The sequence below is a fragment of the Chanodichthys erythropterus genome, chromosome 18 (genome assembly GCF_024489055.1).
Source record: "Chanodichthys erythropterus isolate Z2021 chromosome 18, ASM2448905v1, whole genome shotgun sequence".
Classification (NCBI taxonomy): Eukaryota; Metazoa; Chordata; class Actinopteri; order Cypriniformes; family Xenocyprididae; genus Chanodichthys; species Chanodichthys erythropterus.
Window position 1 is genome coordinate 17,082,428 of NC_090238.1, and position 19,617 is coordinate 17,102,044.

The following is a 19,617-nucleotide window of genomic DNA, read 5'->3' on the forward strand; positions in this document are numbered from 1 at the left end:
AGAAGATGAGAATTTTAATGCACTAATGGATAGCTCAAAGGTGGGCAAATACGGATCTACATCTTGTTAATCTACATCTGTACAATTTGTTAATGCATTATTTTTTACAGATTTTTTAGGATGGATGCACAGTCAATAAACATACATAGTAACCTTAGTGAGGCAGAGGAAAATAAATGTAGATTATTATCTGGACCCTGTTAAAACCATCTATTTGAGCTGTAATGACATGCCACTCAAAGATATTGCCTGGCAACAAACCACTGTATGATTTAATAATATGCTTGTTAGAAAGGGAAACATGGGCAGTAATTTGGCATCTGAATGCAGTGGCTTTGTTTAAAAAACAGATTTTTGGTAAATCTGAATCAATTCTGTTTATGTACAAAATGTACAAAATCTGTTTAAAATTTGATTAAAGTTGTATTTTTGGAAATGTGTTTCAGTCTGTAAAATCAGAGCTTTTCCATCATGTATGGAAATGTTAATGGTCTTTATTCAACAATCTCTTCTCTCCATGTCAGTCTCCTATGCAGTTGACGTAGTAAACATAGTGCAGCAGACGTCTTGAATTTCATCAAAATGTCTTTATTTGTGTTACGAAGATGAATGAAGGTCTTATGGGTTTGGAATGACATGAGGGTGAGTAATTAATGACAGAATTTTCATTTTTGGTGTAACTAACCCTTTAACATGTTGAGAAACCAGTTTGTTAGTAACGCAACCACATACAGCCAAATTGCTATTCCATTTAAAATACACATTGTTTTACCAGGAGTGGGGTTCGAACCCACGAGGACATTTGTCCATTGTATCTTAAGTCCAACGCCTTAACCACTCTGCCATCCTGGTCATATTGTATTGCAAGCAATGCTTTTGTTCTTCTTATAGGTACTTCAGACACTTTGTGAAACTGGTTTCTTAACGCAACCACATACAGCTGCATTACTATAATTGAATCATAGTATTACTGTATTACATTTATATGTAATGCAATGATCTATCAGAAGTGGGGTTTGAATGTATGGAAATGTCAATGGTTTAAGTACTGGCTAGTTAGCATAGCCCAGTTAGTAAATACACCATCTGGACCTACAAATATGTGCAATGCCAATAACCCCCTTTTTAACTGGGTTTTTCAGAAACAGAACCACTTTGAGAAACTGGTTTGTTGGTACCACAACCACATTATATTCCATTTAAAATACACATTAATTTACCAGGAGTGGGGTTTGAACTCACAAGGACATTTGTCCATTGGATCTTAAGTCCAACTACTTTACCACTCGGCCATCCTGGTTATTTTGGGATGCTAAAAACGCCTTTGTTCTTCTTACAGGTACTTCAGAACCACTTTGAGAAACTGGTTTGTTAGTAATACAACCACATTGCTTTATTCCATTTAAAACTCACAATGAACTACCAGGAGTAAGGTTTAAACCCACAAGGACATTTGCGAATTGGGTTTTAAGTTCAATGCCTTAACCACTCAGCTTTTGTAATGTTTGCATGTTGAGAAACCATGTTTGTTAGTCACACAACCACATACAGACACATTAATATATTCTATTTAAAACAGACACTGGTCTACCAGGAGTGGGGTTCGAACCCACGAGGACATTTGTCCATTGGATCTTAAGTCCAACGCCTTAACCACTCAGCCATCCTGGTTATGTTGATTAATACTAAAAAAAACCTTTGATCCTTTGACAGGGTACTTCACGCAGCCCTTTTAGTAACCAGCAGAGCAGCATTACTTTATGGACTGAAAGCATCTTTCTCCAAAGACGGCCATTCAAACATTGCTCTTTATCGCTGAATCAAATAAATAGAACTTTCTCCAGGTATTATAGAACTCCTTGATCTAAAATGCCACTATTTAGCTCAATCTTTGCACATGAACTCTATTACATGCACAGTAAATGGTAAATGAAAAAATGACACTGCAAATGCATGAATTTGTAAAATGCCCAAGTATTTCATCTTCTAGGGAAAGTATCTCTAGTTGATGCCGTATGTCATTATTTGATGTCATTATTATGGTAACCATTATGCTGAATTTTGACTACACTATCTGAACGAATTGATCTGATCTCATTGATTGGAAAATGAAAGTGTGGACAGCCAGTCCTAAAGATTGAATTTGAAAAAACAAATTGGAATTTGGTTGTATAAAGACATTTAGAAAACACATTTGCTGATACTAGAAATGTCCATGGGGTGGAATTTATTGTTTGTAAATCGCATGAAATTGCTTTTGAATGCATTATAAAGCAACAAAATGAGTGCATTCATTAAATCAGCTCCAGTCTTGTGAGGATGGAAAGCACACATAAATCAGTAACCATGGTTTCTGGTGGCTTAATATTGCAGGGGTGCCATAGCGAAGGAGAGATCAACACTGACTCTGTAGAAGGTGTGGATAGCATCTATATACAACCTGTCAGTCGCTGCGCTCAGTTCCTCTTGCTTTGTCAGACAGCAGGCATCCCTCCTGACATGGTTCTTATTAGCACTCATATAGTGAAGTGTTCATGTGAGACGAGACCTGTTTTGTCAGAAGCACACAGCCATTGTACACATGGGAGAGCAGGGAAACTGAGAGGAGAATCAAAAAACTCGATATTAAAATGACTTTGTCACACAGGCACGTTTGACCTTGAAATGAAAATTTCACCAATATTTGCCTAAACATCTGTTTCATCAGTCTAGTGTTCGTTTGCATTTCTATTTCTTTGTTTAGCAGATGTTATTATCTAAAGATTTTGCTTTACCCTACCAGGAGTGGGGTTTGAACCCAATTTGCCCATTGGCTCTTAAGTCCAACACCTTAACCACTCTGTCATCTTGATTATAGCAGATTGTTAAAACTACCTACAATCTGCCAAAAGTGGTTTGAATCCACAAGGACATTTGTCCATAGATAGCACTTGAAGAAACCAAATTTTTTGACATCACCACACCTACCTTTATTTCATTAAAAAATCTTATTGCTCTATATTTTTTTGACACTAAAACACTCATTTCTTTCAAGACAGGGCACTTCAGAAACACTTTGGACTTGTTTACAGCCGGTATTAAGATCCATCTGCGATAATCCAGTCATATCGATTTGTCTTGCCGGGCCACTTGGAATTAGATGTGATTGGCAGGTCTAAACAGGGACATTTTGTTTCTTTACAACAGTTTTCTTTTAGATTGCTAGCACACCAATTCATTTGGCACAATTTCCCTAACCATCTATTCAGTTCTCAATTCAAAGACACATTTCTCAAAGTTCTGAGACTGTGTTTATAGTTGTGAAAAAATGGTGAATTGTTTAATAAATTATTTTAGCGATCAAGAAAGACTGTAGTAACCACATACTGCCACAAATTTAAAAGTAAAGCTCACCAGGAGTGGGATTTGAACCCTCAATGACATTTGTCCGTTAGTTAGCCATCCTAGTCATTTTATGAAGTTAACATGTTGAGAAACCATTTTATTGGTAACACAACCATATACAGCCACAGTATTTCTTTTAAAATGCACATTGCTTTACCAGGAGTGGGGTTTGAACCCACGCGGACATTTGTCCATTGGATCTTAAGTCCAACGCCTTAACCACTCGGCCATCCTGGTCGCTCTGTAATGCTAACAACACCTTTGTTCTTCTTACAGGTACTACAAAACCACTTTGAGACACCAGTTTGTTAGTAACACAACCACATACAGCCGCATTACTATATTCCATTTAAAATTCTCATTGATATTAATGATCCTGGTCACTATATGTGATTAAGTTATGTTTGCAAATTTAATGCAGAAGTTAAAACTTGATCTATGTTTCTAAACAGATTGTACAGCTGCTCAGTGTGTGTTCTTATCCGTCCTTAATGCCGAGTGAATGTGTCCCTTTAAGCATCTTCCCTATTTGTGACACAACCGCGTTCTGCTTTGATCGCCTTCTGTACGGCTCACCAAGCAAATGCTTTAATTAGTGCTTTATTGACTAATGCTTTTCTTCAGGCCCTGTGTCACTAGCTTTACCGGCCACTGGCCTATTCTTTGTGGATTAACCTCTTTCTGTGCGCAGTTTAACCAGCCATTGTCCTGCAGTAACGTGAACTGTTCTTGCAGGAGGTTTTGACACAAAAGCCCCTCAGTGCTCAAGCAGACCTCAAAGAGCCATCATCCCTCCATCTCCAGCTCTTCAAAGACTCCTTCATCATTCTGAATCCTTCTGTTCCTCCTCGGGCCCTCGTTTAGGAGCAGAACCCCACCAACCCTCACCTCCCCCACTGACCAGCACACTTACCCCACTGTCTCTTGGGAGATCGAAGCTCATAAGTAAGACCTGGACAGCTGATAATGACTTTGCAGCTCTGGGGAAAGGAGATCACCACTGTGTTTTGGTGGTTATGGCGGTCGTGGTCTGTGTGTACATGCAGGGTCCAAAATCAACACTCAAGATGAGAGTAAAAATTGGCTTTTAGCAAATACAAAGGGGATTTTCCACTTATTACGTAGTTAAAACTGCAATAAGAACAATAGACTGATCAGTTTTGACTGAAAAAAAAGAGATATAAGTGATTTACCTTCATTCATCTACTAACCACTTTTAACATAAATTTATCTGTGTGTAATTCCACGTGGCAACTTATTCCTGGTGTTGAAAAATAAAAAACAAAATCACAGAATTTATTTTCTGACATAGTTGGCGTTTCTCCTGATGGGACTGACGGACTGTCAAATAAGACAAATCAGAGCTAGTTCGCACACTTTTTACTCTAATAAATATTTCTCAAGGTAGGTCTTTTTTAGACAGACAATTAAAAGTCACGGCCACAAAAAAGCTTCTGAACATTCCTGCTTTTATTCCAGGTTCATTGATGGTGTTTGCATCTATTGTCAGACCAGACATGTCAATTTGGATTGAGGGTGAGGGGTTTTATCCTGTTTCTTATTTCTAACACTCTTTTTAAAAATAGTGGACACCTCCTCATGTGGAGTCCAAGTGGCCCTTTCATCTGAGAGCAGCTCTAATGATCCCTTGTAATGAGCAGACCTTTGCCATGATAATGAGTGTTCAATTGTTCCTGCTTTTCCATGGCTTCTCCATCAGCAGGGGCAGCACTCTTGGCTGGGGGTTTCACCCTTTCCATCTCCTAAACCCTGCTGGATCTCAGCAAAAGGGGGGCCAGATAGTTGCCTTTGAAGAGCACATAGTCATTATCTTTTCTGAGACCTCTCTTTGGATAATTGTGGTGGCTTTTTGGTGCGAATGATTTCTTGATATTGTAGAAGAGTGATTCCCAGCATGGGCTTAATTTATATCTGTTATTTTTTTCTTTTCTTTTGTCCTTCATACCTAACAGGTCACGGGGGAAGGGTTCGCTTACCGCAGGGTGCTTCAAATCAATATAACACACTGGTTCTTTTCCGATAAATGACACAGGGATGGAGGAAGATAAGTTAGACAGACCAAAGTGAACTGGTTTATTGGAGACTCAATAACTCAAGCTATTTATATGCGCAGCCTCCTCGTTTCCTTAACAACCTCTTTACCTATTTCAGGCCACCTGAGAGCTTCAGTCTGTGTTGAACGGGGATTTGTACGGAGCTCTACAGCAGTCTTTGTTTCTTGATCTCTCTACACAGTTACATGCCTGAAGAGTGCTCTTAAGTTACTGGAATACCAGTGTTTCTAAAAATGAGTCTGCACTCCCCCTGAGAAGGACAGTGAGAGATTTACACAGCTGGTCCATGAGTACAACACAAACTCCAAGCTCGCCGTCCATTCTTTCTTTCTTTCCTTCTTTCTTTCTTTCTCTTTTTAGTAAGAGAGGGTGTTGGGTACATATTACATTCCCTCCAGCTGAACTCGCCCCTCATCTGATTCCTGCGATCTGGGTGGTTTTTGTGTATATTGATTCATTCTTTCATCAAATGTCAAGAGTTATTTATGTACCAGTTGAATTTTTTTTCTCTGACTAGATGTTTATTTCTTTTTAAAGATCTCTAAAACAGTATTTTTGATGAAAAAAATACTACTGAATGTGCATAGAACAAGTAAAGGATCATGTAAACTCTGTAGTATTTAAATTATGAATATCAAATATACTGATTTGAATTTTATAATGTGAGGAGAAAGAGAAGAGTGAATTGAGAGACTATCCACCATACGATGAGCACCACCATGATGGATTCTAATACATCTAATATATCTTCTAATATATGAACTTATTGTGTGACTAAATTTATTAAACAGAAACTTTTTGAACATTACTACAAATGAGTGCAGGGTTAAGCTGTCACAACCAAAGCAATAAATTTCCTGGAAAGCAAATCTGAAAAGAATGACATAGACATAGACTGACAAGAGAAAACAAGCATGGCTTGCAGTACTCATGTTAAAATACTCCCTCTAAAAGGTATAAGTGCACTCTTATCACTTTGAGGATGAAACCCTGAACTTTACTCAATCGAGAGCTGTTTGTAAGTTATGAGCGCCCATCTGTTTTCAGTGTAGCTCACTTTGGGCAGCTTCATGTCATCTACGCACTCATTAAACTTTGAAGGGTTAGGCACTGACAAAAGACTGTAAAGTGATGGCATTATGGAGCCATGTGTTTTTTAAAGCCATTTTCATAGGTTTAACATTAAATTATCAGCTCGGAAAATATGTTAATTTGACTAGAAACACCGGAGACCAGAAATGTAAAGAATATGAGTCTGACTTCTGCGTTCAGGAAAAAAGTGGGTAGCAGAGTGTCTGATTCAAAGGTCACTTATACCACTTGGTAGTCACTATACAAAGTTTTGACCTTACAATGAAACAATTGACCAATCAGAATCAAGTATTCCAGGGAGTCATAAATGATTGGTCAGTTACTACATTCTGTCAAATCTTCGTATACTTTAACTTTTATGTATAATATAAATTTATTAAATTCCCTTTAAAATCTATAGGCTTTTGCCATGAGTGGGATTCAAAACCTTTTTTTGTTCAAAGGTATTAATAAACATGAGAACAACCAACCAACCTTACCAGGAGTGGGGTTTTAACACACAAGGACATTTGTCCAAGTCCAACATCTTAACCACTCGGCCATCCTGGTTACTGTGAGACGCTAAAAACGCCTTTGTTCTTCTTACAGGTACTTCAGAACCACTTTGAGAAATGGTCTGTTGGTAACACAACCACATTTAAAATTTACAATGATCTACCAGGAGTGGGGTTCAAACCCACGAGGGCATTTGTCCATTGGATCTTAAGTCCAACGCCTTAACCACTCGGCCATCCTGGTTACTGTGCGATACTAAAAACGCCTTTGTTCTTCTTACAGGTACTTCAGAACAACTTTCAGAAATGGTTTGTTGGTAACACAACCACATTTAAAATTCACAATGATCTACCAGGAGTGGGGTTCAAACCCACGAGGACATTTGTCCATTGGATCTTAAGTCCAACGTCTGAACCACTCGGCCATCCTGGTTTCTATGAGAAACTAAAACCGTCTTTGTTCTTCTTACAGGTACTTCAGAACCACTTTGAGAAATGGTTTGTTGGTAACACAACCACATTTAAAACTCACATTGATCTACCAGGAGTGGGGTTTGAACCCACGAGGACATTTGTCCACTGGATCTTAAGTCCAACGCCTTAAGCCGAGTTCAGACTGCACGATTTTAGCCCCGATTTTGGCTCGCCGACAGGTTTTGAGAAATCGCCGACAAATGCTTGAAATCACAGGCAAATCGGTGCTTGTTCACGCGAGTGACAATCACGTAGTGTGAATGAGCAAAGACACGATCTGAGAGAATCGCCGACGAGTCCCCGACGCCCGTGAGATATTTGGCATGCTAAATATCTGGACCTGTCGGCGATTCAAAATCCTGCAGTGTGAAAAGTGTTCTGACTGAAAACTACATCGGCGATGACTGACAGCCAATGAGAGAGCAAGATACGGAGCAGCGGGGAGCTTGGGGAGGAGTTATAGACCACAATATCAGCAAGCATGGCTTCATTCACATAACATTACAATTCTATCAAACAGAAACAAAGCACAAACATTTGCTTGACCATCCGCAACAGCAGCACATTGAAAAGTTATGTATTTAGCTCCAACTGTCATTGCAGAACACACAATCCTTGTACTTTGCTTCTCCCCAAACATTTCCTCCATATTCTTCTTTTCTTTGTATTGTTTTCGCTGCAAATCAGCGCACAGGCAATTCGTATTTCAAGCTTCATGCGGGCTACTATTTTTAATAATAATCCCACCGTGTGTCTCAATCAGCTTCCTAGTTCAGTAGTCAGGGCACTGATCAGGGTATCAGCCACATTCACTTTCATTATGTACTGATTCACTACCTAGGGAGCTAGGGAGCTGATTGAGATGCAGGCCAGTCTCACGTGAGAACTCTGGTCTTGCGCGCGTTGTTTCCTTGTCAGGTCTCGCGTGTGTTTGGTTGTGAAACGTAGTTTGCGTGCCAGACAGAGTTGTCGGCGATTCTTCCTATTGTAAAGTCATGCAGTGTGAAACCTTCTGTCGCCGATCCATCGTGCAGTTTGAACACAGCAGCGAATGAATGCTGGCCAAGATAGTCATGCAGTGTGAAAAGAACATTGACCCGACTACTTTGAAAATCATGCAGTCTGAACTCGGCTTTAACCACCATACTAAAAACGCCTTTGTTCTTCTTACAGGTACTTCAGAACAACTTTCAGAAATGGTTTGTTGGTAACACAGCCACATTTAAAGTTCACAATGATCTACCAGGAGTGGGGTTCGAACCCACGAGGACATTTGTCCATTGGATCTTAAGTCCAACGCCTTAACCACTCGGCCATCCTGGTTACTGTGAGATGCAAAACGCCTTTGTTCTTCTTACAGGTACTTCAGAACAACTTTGAGAAATGGTTTGTTGGTAACACAACCACATTTAAAACTCACATTGATCTACCAGGAGTGGGGTTTGAACCCACAAAGACATTTGTCCATTGGATATTAAGTCCAACGGCTTAATCACTCGGCCATCCCGGTTACTATGAGACACTAAAAACGCCTTTGTTCTTCTTACAGGTACTTCAGAACAACTTTGAGAAATGGTTTGTTGGTAACACAACCACATTTTAAATTCACAATGATCTACCAGGAGTGGGGTTCTAATCCACAAGGACATTTGTCCATTGGATCTTAAGTCCAACGCCTTAACCACTCGGCCATCCTGGTTACTGTGAGATACTAAAAACGCTTTTGTTCTTCTTACAGGTACTTCAGAACAACTTTCAGAAATGGTTTGTTGGTAACACAACCACATTTAAAATTCAAAATGATCTACCAGGAGTGGGGTTCGAACCCACGAGAACTTTTGTCCATTGGATCTTAAGTCCAACGCCTTAACCACCTGGCCATCCTGGTTTCTATGAGAAACTAAAACCGTCTTTGTTCTTCTTACAGGTACTTCAGTACCACTTTGAGAAATGGTTTGTTGGTAACACAACCATATTTAAAATTCACAACGATATACCAGGAGTGGGGTTCGAACCCACGAGGACATTTGTCCATTGGATCTTAAGTCCAACGCCTTAACCGCTCGGCCATCCTGGTTACTGTGAGATGCAAAAACGCCTTTGTTCTTCTTACAGGTACTTCAGAACCACTTTGAGAAATGGTTTGTTGGTAACACAACTACATTTAAAACTCAAATTGATCTACCAGGAGTGGGGTTTGAACCCACGAGGACATTTGTCCATTGGATCTTAAGTCCAACGCCTTAAGCCGAGTTCAGACTGCACGATTTTAGCCCCGATTTTGGCACGCCGACAGGTTTTGAGAAATCGCCGACAAATGCTTGAAATCACAGGCAAATCGGTGCTCATTCACGCGAGTAACAATCACGTAGTGTGAATGAGCAAAGACGCGATCTGAGAGAATCGCCGTGGTTATCCTGGTTACTACGAGACACTAAAAACGCCTTTGTTCTTCTTACAGGTACTTCAGAACAACTTTCAGAAATGGTTTGTTGGTAACACAACCACATTTAAAATTCACAATGATCTACCAGGAGTGGGGTTCAAACCCACGAGGACATTTGTCCATTGGATCTTAAGTCCAACGTCTTAACCACTCGGCCATCCTGGTTTCTATGAGAAACTAAAACCGTCTTTGTTCTTCTTACAGGTACTTCAGTACCACTTTGAGAAATGGTTTGTTGGTAACACAACCACATTAAAATTCACAACGATATACCAGGAGTGGGGTTCGAACCCACGAGGACATTTGTCCATTGGATCTTAAGTCCGACGCCTTAACCACTCGGCCATCCTGGTTACTGTGAAATGCAAAAACGCCTTTGTTCTTCTTACAGGTACTCAGAACAACTTTGAGAAATGGTTTGTTGGTAACACAACCACATTTAAAACTCACATTGATCTACCAGGAGTGGGGTTTGAACCCACGAGGACATTTGTCCACTGGATCTTAAGTCCAACGGCTTAATCACTCGGCCATCCCGGTTACTATGAGACACTAAAAACGCCTTTGTTCTTCTTACAGGTACTTCAGAACAACTTTGAGAAATGGTTTGTTGGTAACACAACCACATTTTAAATTCACAATGATCTACCAGGAGTGGGGTTCGAATCCACAAGGACATTTGTCCATTGGATCTTAAGTCCAACGCCTTAACCACTCGGCCATCCTGGTTACTGTGAGATGCAAAAACGCCTTTGTTCTTCTTACAGGTACTTCAGAACCACTTTGAGAAATGGTTTGTTGGTAACACAACCACATTTAAAACTCAAATTGATCTACCAGGAGTGGGGTTTGAACCCACGAGGACATTTGTCCATTGGATCTTAAGTCCAACGCCTTAAGCCGAGTTCAGACTGCACGATTTTAGCCCCGATTTTGGCTCGCCGACAGGTTTTGAGAAATCGACGACAAATGCTTGAAATCACAGGCAAATCGGTGCTCGTTCACGCGAGTGACAATCACGTAGTGTGAATGAGCAAAGACGCGATCTGAGAGAATCGCCGACGAGTCCCCGACGCCCGTGAGATATTTGGCATGCTAAATATCTGGACCTGTCGGCGATTCAAAATCCTGCAGTGTGAAAAGTGTTCTGACTGAAAACTACATCGGCGATGACTGACAGCCAATGAGAGAGCAAGATACGGAGCAGCGGGGAGCTTGGGGAGGAGTTATAGACCACAATATCAGCAAGCATGGCTTCATTCACATAACATTACAATTCTATCAAACAGAAACAAAGCACAAACATTTGCTTGACCATCCGCAACAGCAGCACATTGAAAAGTTATGTATTTAGCTCCAACTGTCATTGCAGAACACACAATCCTTGTACTTTGCTTCTCCCCAAACATTTCCTCCATATTCTTCTTTTCTTTGTATTGTTTTCGCTGCAAATCAGCGCACAGGCAATTCGTATTTCAAGCTTCATGCGGGCTACTATTTTTAATAATAATCCCACCGTGTGTCTCAATCAGCTTCCTAGTTCAGTAGTCAGGGCACTGATCAGGGTATCAGCCACATTCACTTTCATTATGTACTGAATCACTACCTAGGGAGCTAGGGAGCTGATTGAGACGCAGGCCAGTCTCACGTGAGAACTCTGGTCTTGCGCGCGTTGTTTCCTTGTCAGGTCTCGCGTGTGTTTGGTTGTGAAACGTAGTTTGCGTGCCAGACAGAGTTGTCGGCGATTCTTCCTATTGTAAAGTCATGCAGTGTGAAACCTTCTGTCGCCGATCCATCGTGCAGTTTGAACACAGCAGCGACTGAATGCTGGCCAAGATAGTCATGCAGTGTGAAAAGAACATTGACCCGACTACTTTGAAAATCGTGCAGTCTGAACTCGGCTTTAACCACCATACTAAAAACGCCTTTGTTCTTCTTACAGGTACTTCAGAACAACTTTCAGAAATGGTTTGTTGGTAGCACAGCCACATTTAAAGTTCACAATGATCTACCAGGAGTGGGGTTCGAACCCACGAGGACATTTGTCCATTGGATCTTAAGTCCAACGCCTTAACCACTCGGCCATCCTGGTTACTGTGAGATGCAAAACGCCTTTGTTCTTCTTACAGGTACTTCAGAACAACTTTGAGAAATGGTTTGTTGGTAACACAACCACATTTAAAACTCACATTGATCTACCAGGAGTGGGGTTTGAACCCACAAAGACATTTGTCCATTGGATCTTAAGTCCAACGGCTTAATCACTCGGCCATCCCGGTTACTATGAGACACTAAAAACGCCTTTGTTCTTCTTACAGGTACTTCAGCACAACTTTGAGAAATGGTTTGTTGGTAACACAACCACATTAAAATTCACAACGATATACCAGGAGTGGGGTTCGAACCCACGAGGACATTTGTCCATTGGATCTTAAGTCCGACGCCTTAACCACTCGGCCATCCTGGTTACTGTGAAATGCAAAAACGCCTTTGTTCTTCTTACAGGTACTTCAGAACAACTTTGAGAAATGGTTTGTTGGTAACACAACCACATTTAAAACTCACATTGATCTACCAGGAGTGGGGTTTGAACCCACGAGGACATTTGTCCATTGGATCTTAAGTCCAACGCCTTAAGCCGAGTTCAGACTGCACGATTTTAGCCCCGATTTTGGCTCGCCGACAGGTTTTGAGAAATCGACGACAAATGCTTGAAATCACAGGCAAATCGGTGCTCGTTCACGCGAGTGACAATCACGTAGTGTGAATGAGCAAAGACGCGATCTGAGAGAATCGCCGACGAGTCCCCGACGCCCGTGAGATATTTGGCATGCTAAATATCTGGACCTGTCGGCGATTCAAAATCCTGCAGTGTGAAAAGTGTTCTGACTGAAAACTACATCGGCGATGACTGACAGCCAATGAGAGAGCAAGATACGGAGCAGCGGGGAGCTTGGGGAGGAGTTATAGACCACAATATCAGCAAGCATGGCTTCATTCACATAACATTACAATTCTATCAAACAGAAACAAAGCACAAACATTTGCTTGACCATCCGCAACAGCAGCACATTGAAAAGTTATGTATTTAGCTCCAACTGTCATTGCAGAACACACAATCCTTGTACTTTGCTTCTCCCCAAACATTTCCTCCATATTCTTCTTTTCTTTGTATTGTTTTCGCTGCAAATCAGCGCACAGGCAATTCGTATTTCAAGCTTCATGCGGGCTACTATTTTTAATAATAATCCCACCGTGTGTCTCAATCAGCTTCCTAGTTCAGTAGTCAGGGCACTGATCAGGGTATCAGCCACATTCACTTTCATTATGTACTGAATCACTACCTAGGGAGCTAGGGAGCTGATTGAGACGCAGGCCAGTCTCACGTGAGAACTCTGGTCTTGCGCGCGTTGTTTCCTTGTCAGGTCTCGCGTGTGTTTGGTTGTGAAACGTAGTTTGCGTGCCAGACAGAGTTGTCGGCGATTCTTCCTATTGTAAAGTCATGCAGTGTGAAACCTTCTGTCGCCGATCCATCGTGCAGTTTGAACACAGCAGCGACTGAATGCTGGCCAAGATAGTCATGCAGTGTGAAAAGAACATTGACCCGACTACTTTGAAAATCGTGCAGTCTGAACTCGGCTTTAACCACCATACTAAAAACGCCTTTGTTCTTCTTACAGGTACTTCAGAACAACTTTCAGAAATGGTTTGTTGGTAGCACAGCCACATTTAAAGTTCACAATGATCTACCAGGAGTGGGGTTCGAACCCACGAGGACATTTGTCCATTGGATCTTAAGTCCAACGCCTTAACCACTCGGCCATCCTGGTTACTGTGAGATGCAAAACGCCTTTGTTCTTCTTACAGTTACTTCAGAACAACTTTGAGAAATGGTTTGTTGGTAACACAACCACATTTAAAACTCACATTGATCTACCAGGAGTGGGGTTTGAACCCACAAAGACATTTGTCCATTGGATCTTAAGTCCAACGGCTTAATCACTCGGCCATCCCGGTTACTATGAGACACTAAAAACGCCTTTGTTCTTCTTACAGGTACTTCAGCACAACTTTGAGAAATGGTTTGTTGGTAACACAACCACATTTTAAATTCACAATGATCTACCAGGAGTGGGGTTCGAATCCACAAGGACATTTGTCCATTGGATCTTAAGTCCAACGCCTTAACCACTCGGCCATCCTGGTTACTGTGAGATACTAAAAACGCTTTTGTTCTTCTTACAGGTACTTGAGAACAACTTTCAGAAATGGTTTGTTGGTAACACAACCACATTTAAAATTCAAAATGATCTACCAGGAGTGGGGTTCGAACCCACGAGAACTTTTGTCCATTGGATCTTAAGTCCAACGCCTTAACCACTCGGCCATCCTGGTTTCTATGAGAAACTAAAACCGTCTTTGTTCTTCTTACAGGTACTTCAGTACCACTTTGAGAAATGGTTTGTTGGTAACACAACCATATTTAAAATTCACAACGATATACCAGGAGTGGGGTTCGAACCCACGAGGACATTTGTCCATTGGATCTTAAGTCCAACGCCTTAACCACTCGGCCATCCTGGTTACTGTGAGATGCAAAAACGCCTTTGTTCTTCTTACAGGTACTTCAGAACCACTTTGAGAAATGGTTTGTTGGTAACACAACTACATTTAAAACTCAAATTGATCTACCAGGAGTGGGGTTTGAACCCACGAGGACATTTGTCCATTGGATCTTAAGTCCAACGCCTTAAGCCGAGTTCAGACTGCACGATTTTAGCCCCGATTTTGGCACGCCGACAGGTTTTGAGAAATCGCCGACAAATGCTTGAAATCACAGGCAAATCGGTGCTCGTTCACGCGAGTGACAATCACGTAGTGTGAATGAGCAAAGACGCGATCTGAGAGAATCGCTGTGGTTATCCTGGTTACTACGAGACCCTAAAAACGCCTTTGTTCTTCTTACAGGTACTTCAGAACTACTTTGAGAAATGGTTTGTTGGTAACACAACCACATTTAAAACTCACAATGATCTACCAGGAGTGGGGTTCGAACCCACGAGGACATTTGTCCATTGGATCTTAAGTCCAACGCCTTAACCGCTCGGCCATCCTGGTTACTGTGAGATGCAAAAACGCCTTTGTTCTTCTTACAGGTACTTCAGAACCACTTTGAGAAATGATTTGTTGGTAACACAACCACATTTAAAACTCACATTGATCTACCAGGAGTGGGGTTTGAACCCACGAGGACATTTGTCCATTGGATCTTAAGTCCAACGCCTTAACCACTCGGCCATCCTGGTTACTGTGAGATACAAAAGCGCCTTAGTTCTTCTTACAGGTACTTCAGAACCACTTTGAGAAACGATTTGTTGGTAATACAACCACATTTAAAACTCACATTGATCTACCAGGAGTGGGGTTTGAACCCACAAGGACATTTGTCCATTGGATCTTAAGTCCAACGCCTTAACCACTCGGCCATCCTGGTTTCTATGAGAAACTAAAACCGTCTTTGTTGTTCTTACAGGTACTTCAGTACCACTTTGAGAAATGGTTTGTTGATAACACAACTACATTTTAAATTCACAATGATCTACCAGGAGTGGGGTTCAAACCCACAAAGACATTTGTCCATTGGATCTTAAGTCCAACGTCTTAACCACTCGGCCATCCTGATTTCTATGAGAAACTAAAACCGTCTTTGTTCTTCTTACAGGTACTTCAGTACCACTTTGAGAAATGGTTTGTTGGTAACACAACCACATTAAAATTCACAACGATATACCAGGAGTGGGGTTCGAACCCACAAGGACATTTGTCCATTGGATCTTAAGTCCGACGCCTTAACCACTCGGCCATCCTGGTTACTGTGAAATGCAAAAACGCCTTTGTTCTTCTTACAGGTACTTCAGAACAACTTTGAGAAATGGTTTGTTGGTAACACAACCACATTTAAAACTCACATTGATCTACCAGGAGTGGGGTTTGAACCCACGAGGACATTTGTCCACTGGATCTTAAGTCCAACGGCTTAATCACTCGGCCATCCCGGTTACTATGAGACACTAAAAACGCCTTTGTTCTTCTTACAGGTACTTCAGAACAACTTTGAGAAATGGTTTGTTGGTAACACAACCACATTTTAAATTCACAATGATCTACCAGGAGTGGGGTTCGAATCCACAAGGACATTTGTCCATTGGATCTTAAGTCCAACGCCTTAACCACTCGGCCATCCTGGTTACTGTGAGATGCAAAAACGCCTTTGTTCTTCTTACAGGTACTTCAGAACCACTTTGAGAAATGGTTTGTTGGTAACACAACCACATTTAAAACTCAAATTGATCTACCAGGAGTGGGGTTTGAACCCACGAGGACATTTGTCCATTGGATCTTAAGTCCAACGCCTTAAGCCGAGTTCAGACTGCACGATTTTAGCCCCGATTTTGGCTCGCCGACAGGTTTTGAGAAATCGACGACAAATGCTTGAAATCACAGGCAAATCGGTGCTCGTTCACGCGAGTGACAATCACGTAGTGTGAATGAGCAAAGACGCGATCTGAGAGAATCGCCGACGAGTCCCCGACGCCCGTGAGATATTTGGCATGCTAAATATCTGGACCTGTCGGCGATTCAAAATCCTGCAGTGTGAAAAGTGTTCTGACTGAAAACTACATCGGCGATGACTGACAGCCAATGAGAGAGCAAGATACGGAGCAGCGGGGAGCTTGGGGAGGAGTTATAGACCACAATATCAGCAAGCATGGCTTCATTCACATAACATTACAATTCTATCAAACAGAAACAAAGCACAAACATTTGCTTGACCATCCGCAACAGCAGCACATTGAAAAGTTATGTATTTAGCTCCAACTGTCATTGCAGAACACACAATCCTTGTACTTTGCTTCTCCCCAAACATTTCCTCCATATTCTTCTTTTCTTTGTATTGTTTTCGCTGCAAATCAGCGCACAGGCAATTCGTATTTCAAGCTTCATGCGGGCTACTATTTTTAATAATAATCCCACCGTGTGTCTCAATCAGCTTCCTAGTTCAGTAGTCAGGGCACTGATCAGGGTATCAGCCACATTCACTTTCATTATGTACTGAATCACTACCTAGGGAGCTAGGGAGCTGATTGAGACGCAGGCCAGTCTCACATGAGAACTCTGGTCTTGCGCGCGTTGTTTCCTTGTCAGGTCTCGCGTGTGTTTGGTTGTGAAACGTAGTTTGCGTGCCAGACAGAGTTGTCAGCGATTCTTCCTATTGTAAAGTCATGCAGTGTGAAACCTTCTGTCGCCGATCCATCGTGCAGTTTGAACACAGCAGCGACTGAATGCTGGCCAAGATAGTCATGCAGTGTGAAAAGAACATTGACCCGACTACTTTGAAAATCGTGCAGTCTGAACTCGGCTTTAACCACCATACTAAAAACGCCTTTGTTCTTCTTACAGGTACTTCAGAACAACTTTCAGAAATGGTTTGTTGGTAGCACAGCCACATTTAAAGTTCACAATGATCTACCAGGAGTGGGGTTTGAACCCACGAGGACATTTGTCCATTGGATCTTAAGTCCAACGCCTTAACCACTCGGCCATCCTGGTTACTGTGAGATGCAAAACGCCTTTGTTCTTCTTACAGGTACTTCAGAACAACTTTGAGAAATGGTTTGTTGGTAACACAACCACATTTAAAACTCACATTGATCTACCAGGAGTGGGGTTCGAATCCACAAGGACATTTGTCCATTGGATCTTAAGTCCAACGCCTTAACCACTCGGCCATCCTGGTTACTGTGAGATACTAAAAACGCTTTTGTTCTTCTTACAGGTACTTCAGAACAACTTTCAGAAATGGTTTGTTGGTAACACAACCACATTTAAAATTCAAAATGATCTACCAGGAGTGGGGTTCGAACCCACGAGAACTTTTGTCCATTGGATCTTAAGTCCAACGCCTTAACCACTCGGCCATCCTGGTTTCTATGAGAAACTAAAACCGTCTTTGTTCTTCTTACAGGTACTTCAGTACCACTTTGAGAAATGGTTTGTTGGTAACACAACTACATTTAAAACTCAAATTGATCTACGAGGAGTGGGGTTTGAACCCACGAGGACATTTGTCCATTGGATCTTAAGTCCAACGCCTTAAGCCGAGTTCAGACTGCACGATTTTAGCCCCGATTTTGGCACGCCGACAGGTTTTGAGAAATCGCCGACAAATGCTTGAAATCACAGGCAAATCGGTGCTCGTTCACGCGAGTGACAATCACGTAGTGTGAATGAGCAAAGACGCGATCTGAGAGAATCGCCGTGGTTATCCTGGTTACTACGAGACCCTAAAAACGCCTTTGTTCTTCTTACAGGTACTTCAGAACTACTTTGAGAAATGGTTTGTTGGTAACACAACCACATTTAAAACTCACATTGATCTACCAGGAGTGGGGTTTGAACCCACGAGGACATTTGTCCATTGGATCTTAAGTCCAACGCCTTAACCGCTCGGCCATCCTGGTTACTGTGAGATGCAAAAACGCCTTTGTTCTTCTTACAGGTACTTCAGTACCACTTTGAGAAATGGTTTGTTGATAACACAACCACATTTAAAACTCACAACGATATACCAGGAGTGGGGTTCGAACCCACGAGGACATTTGTCCATTGGATAACGCCTTAACCACTCGGCCATCCTGGTTACTGTGAGATACAAAAGCGCCTTAGTTCTTCTTACAGGTACTTCAGAACCACTTTGAGAAATGATTTGTTGGTAACACAACCACATTTAAAATTCACAACGATATACCAGGAGTGGGGTTCGAACCCACGAGGACATTTGTCCATTGGATCTTAAGCCCAACGCCTTAACCACTCGGCCACCCTGGTTACTGTGATATACTAAAAACGCCTTTGTTCTTCTTACAGGTACTTCAGAACAACTTTGAGAAATGATTTGTTGGTAACACAACCACATTTAAAACTCACATTGATCTACCAGGAGTGGGGTTTGAACCCACGAGGACATTTGTCCATTGGATCTTAAGTCCAACGCCTTAACCACTCGGCCATCCTGGTTACTGTGAAATACAAAAGCTCCTTAGTTCTTCTTACAGGTACTTCAGAACCACTTTGAGAAATGATTTGTTGGTAACACAACTACATTTAAAACTCACATTGATCTACCAGGAGTGGGGTTTGAACCCACGAGGACATTTGTCCATTGGATCTTAAGTTCAACGCCTTAACCACTCGGCCATCCTGGTTTCTATATGAAACTAAAACCATCTTTGATCTTCTTACAGGTACTTCAGAACCACTTTGAGAAATGGTTTGTTGGTAACACAACCACATTTAAAATTCACATTGATCTACCAGGAGTGGGGTTTGAACCCACGAGGACATTTGTGCATTGGATCTTAAGTCCAACACCTTAAGCACTCGGCCATCCTGGTTTCTATGAGAAACTAAAACCGTCTTTGTTCTTCTTACAGGTACTTCAGAACCACTTTGAGAAATGGTTTGTTGGTAACACAAGCACATTTAAAAAACACATTGATCTACCAGGAGTGGGGTTTGAACCCACAAGGATATTTGTTCATTGAATTTTAAGTCCAACACCTTAACCACTCAGCCATCCTGGTCCAAACAT

General features: G+C 41.6%; 18 non-coding genes across 18 annotated transcripts; all 18 read right to left on the reverse strand.

Moving 5' to 3' along the window:
- Window positions 1–1,588: 1,588 nt before the first annotated feature.
- On the reverse strand, window positions 1,589–1,671 carry trnal-uaa (transfer RNA leucine (anticodon UAA)). The gene has a single exon. It is a non-coding gene; the product is annotated as a tRNA-Leu (tRNA).
- A 1,867-nt stretch (window positions 1,672–3,538) lies between these two features.
- Window positions 3,539–3,621, reverse strand: trnal-uaa (transfer RNA leucine (anticodon UAA)). Its single transcript has one exon. It is a non-coding gene; the product is annotated as a tRNA-Leu (tRNA).
- A 5,138-nt stretch (window positions 3,622–8,759) lies between these two features.
- On the reverse strand, window positions 8,760–8,842 carry trnal-uaa (transfer RNA leucine (anticodon UAA)). Its single transcript has one exon. It is a non-coding gene; the product is annotated as a tRNA-Leu (tRNA).
- A 671-nt stretch (window positions 8,843–9,513) lies between these two features.
- Window positions 9,514–9,596, reverse strand: trnal-uaa (transfer RNA leucine (anticodon UAA)). Its single transcript has one exon. It is a non-coding gene; the product is annotated as a tRNA-Leu (tRNA).
- Window positions 9,597–10,235: 639 nt separating this feature from the next.
- trnal-uaa (transfer RNA leucine (anticodon UAA)) lies at window positions 10,236–10,318 on the reverse strand. The gene has a single exon. It is a non-coding gene; the product is annotated as a tRNA-Leu (tRNA).
- Window positions 10,319–11,974: 1,656 nt separating this feature from the next.
- On the reverse strand, window positions 11,975–12,057 carry trnal-uaa (transfer RNA leucine (anticodon UAA)). The gene has a single exon. It is a non-coding gene; the product is annotated as a tRNA-Leu (tRNA).
- Window positions 12,058–12,349: 292 nt separating this feature from the next.
- On the reverse strand, window positions 12,350–12,432 carry trnal-uaa (transfer RNA leucine (anticodon UAA)). The gene has a single exon. It is a non-coding gene; the product is annotated as a tRNA-Leu (tRNA).
- Window positions 12,433–13,712: 1,280 nt separating this feature from the next.
- trnal-uaa (transfer RNA leucine (anticodon UAA)) lies at window positions 13,713–13,795 on the reverse strand. The gene has a single exon. It is a non-coding gene; the product is annotated as a tRNA-Leu (tRNA).
- A 482-nt stretch (window positions 13,796–14,277) lies between these two features.
- On the reverse strand, window positions 14,278–14,360 carry trnal-uaa (transfer RNA leucine (anticodon UAA)). Its single transcript has one exon. It is a non-coding gene; the product is annotated as a tRNA-Leu (tRNA).
- A 106-nt stretch (window positions 14,361–14,466) lies between these two features.
- On the reverse strand, window positions 14,467–14,549 carry trnal-uaa (transfer RNA leucine (anticodon UAA)). The gene has a single exon. It is a non-coding gene; the product is annotated as a tRNA-Leu (tRNA).
- Window positions 14,550–15,000: 451 nt separating this feature from the next.
- trnal-uaa (transfer RNA leucine (anticodon UAA)) lies at window positions 15,001–15,083 on the reverse strand. The gene has a single exon. It is a non-coding gene; the product is annotated as a tRNA-Leu (tRNA).
- Window positions 15,084–15,188: 105 nt separating this feature from the next.
- Window positions 15,189–15,271, reverse strand: trnal-uaa (transfer RNA leucine (anticodon UAA)). Its single transcript has one exon. It is a non-coding gene; the product is annotated as a tRNA-Leu (tRNA).
- Window positions 15,272–15,376: 105 nt separating this feature from the next.
- trnal-uaa (transfer RNA leucine (anticodon UAA)) lies at window positions 15,377–15,459 on the reverse strand. The gene has a single exon. It is a non-coding gene; the product is annotated as a tRNA-Leu (tRNA).
- Window positions 15,460–17,493: 2,034 nt separating this feature from the next.
- Window positions 17,494–17,576, reverse strand: trnal-uaa (transfer RNA leucine (anticodon UAA)). The gene has a single exon. It is a non-coding gene; the product is annotated as a tRNA-Leu (tRNA).
- A 293-nt stretch (window positions 17,577–17,869) lies between these two features.
- Window positions 17,870–17,952, reverse strand: trnal-uaa (transfer RNA leucine (anticodon UAA)). Its single transcript has one exon. It is a non-coding gene; the product is annotated as a tRNA-Leu (tRNA).
- A 452-nt stretch (window positions 17,953–18,404) lies between these two features.
- Window positions 18,405–18,487, reverse strand: trnal-uaa (transfer RNA leucine (anticodon UAA)). Its single transcript has one exon. It is a non-coding gene; the product is annotated as a tRNA-Leu (tRNA).
- Window positions 18,488–18,960: 473 nt separating this feature from the next.
- trnal-uaa (transfer RNA leucine (anticodon UAA)) lies at window positions 18,961–19,043 on the reverse strand. The gene has a single exon. It is a non-coding gene; the product is annotated as a tRNA-Leu (tRNA).
- Window positions 19,044–19,148: 105 nt separating this feature from the next.
- trnal-uaa (transfer RNA leucine (anticodon UAA)) lies at window positions 19,149–19,231 on the reverse strand. The gene has a single exon. It is a non-coding gene; the product is annotated as a tRNA-Leu (tRNA).
- Window positions 19,232–19,617: the final 386 nt, after the last annotated feature.